We start from the raw sequence: 2,061 nt of genomic DNA on the forward strand, positions 1-2,061 counted from the left end.
GACCCCAGTACTCTTTCCTGCCATGGCAGGGGGTCGGACTAGATGATCTACTCAGGTCCCTTCTGACCCCAGAAACTATGAAACTACGTTCCTGAAAGCTGACTATGGCTTCTTTGCTGAATCCACAAACAGAGGCAGATTAAGGTTTATTGGGGCCCCAGGCAAACACAGAATTGGAGGACCCCTCCCACATGGGAGCCAGGCTCCAGCAGGAGGTGGGGCTCCTTTCCCTCCTGGTGCTGCTGCTGCCTAGGGCAGGGAGGATCTCTGTGCCCCTTGGGGGAGGCTAGGTGGACCTGGCCAGGCTGAGGGTGGGGGTGTTACCTGCCCTCCTCTCCTCCCTGCCCCACTTCCTCTGCCACAGCCATAGTGGAGCCCAGTGGGGCAAGGGTAGATGTGGGCTGCCTGCTGCAGGCTCAGGGCTCTCCACGCTGCTGCTTTTCCCCCAGGGGCACTCTCACTCCCTGTCATGCATATGGATACATACACACACCTCTCACTCTCTGGCATGCGCATGGACATACACACACACACACAAACTCTCTCTACCACAAACACACACACACACACACTTTACTCTCTGTGCATAGACATACAGACACAAACACACTCTTCCTGCCATGAACACATGCAGACACATACACACTTTCCCCTCACAGGACCTCCTTCTCTCCCTGTAACAGGGAACCCTTGCCCTGTCACCAGAAGGCACGTCCACTCTTAAGGCCAGAACTTTCTGGGCATAGAGTGCTGGTAATGAAGGGGTTAAATGCGGAGCCTGGCCAGCTAGTCAGCTGGCCAGAAGGGGCAGGACTATAAAACCCCTAGGCAGAGCAGCAGTGAAAGGGCAAGGAGTGTTTCAGAGAGCAGCATGGAGAAGCTGGGTGAGTAGTCCAAAGGTGGGAAGAAGGGAACCCCGGAAGCCCCGGAGAGACGACAGCCATATCACAGCAAGGATGTTAGCTGACAGTGGGGAGCTGAAGCACAGACCCTGTGAATGTAAGCTGATATGCTGCTTTTATCACATTAGCTGGTTGCAGTTATTACCCACAGATGGGACTGTTTATTTATTTTTTTCTTTTTGATTAATGAATAAGACCGGTGGTTTGGGTGAGGCTATTAGGGGAAGGAGGAGGCCTCATTTTGGGGGCCTGCTACGGAGTGAGGACCCCGGCGGCAGTGTGGGCACACAGACTCGGGCACCTTTTGGGTGCACAGACTCCAGCACCAGCAAAGGTGCAGCTTTTGGGGGTACATAGACCCTGGTGCCAGTGGGGCACAGGATTTTGGGATGCACTGACTGTGGCACCTGAGGACACAATCTTAAAAAGGCCAGGGAGGTCTGGTGCACCTGGGGTGCAACTTTGTTTTGTTTACTTCTTTTGGACTGAGAGGGTGCAAGTTTGGGGTCATAGCCTGGTTCTAAACTTGCAAACCCCTGGCTGTAGGGCCAGCACCCAGGCCTCTGGGCCAGGCTTGAGCAGGAAAGGGGGCCATGAGCCACAAGACACCGAAAAAGGCTAGAGCCTTGGAGTCAAACCCTGTTTGGTGGGTTTCGATGGGCAGGCCTAGCTAGAGAAAGACAGGGGTCAGGCCCACATAGGCAAAAGGCCCCAACATACACAGTACAATAGGCAGTCTCCCACTTGCAAGAACTTCATCATAATAATTTCCATCAAGATGTGGCAGGCAAGTATAGGATGGGACATAAGAACTTCAAAGAAGACCCCAAGAGCACCCCACATAAGGCATAGATTACCAGGGAAGATGGTGCGGGGGAGGGTGACCTGTTACACTTCCCCCACAACTGATCCTTCTGAGGATGCTTCTCCTCCCCACTGTGCTGCACCCCTAGTCCAAGGCTTCCCCAGGAGGCAGCACACAGGGGCAATGGGGAACAGAGCCTGGAGAACAAAGGCATGGCAGTGGGGCATGGAGGCAGTGCAAGGGTGGCACACGCTTACATCGTAGAGCACTGCCCAGCTGTGTTCCTGGCCATATCCCATGCAGGACCTGTCATTTCCAAGAAAACCCAGGCATGGCAAGGGTGGGGGAGAAACC

Source organism: Gavialis gangeticus, unplaced genomic scaffold (genome assembly GCF_001723915.1).
Source record: "Gavialis gangeticus isolate Ggan-Ray unplaced genomic scaffold, GavGan_comp1, whole genome shotgun sequence".
NCBI lineage: Eukaryota > Metazoa > Chordata > Crocodylia > Gavialidae > Gavialis > Gavialis gangeticus.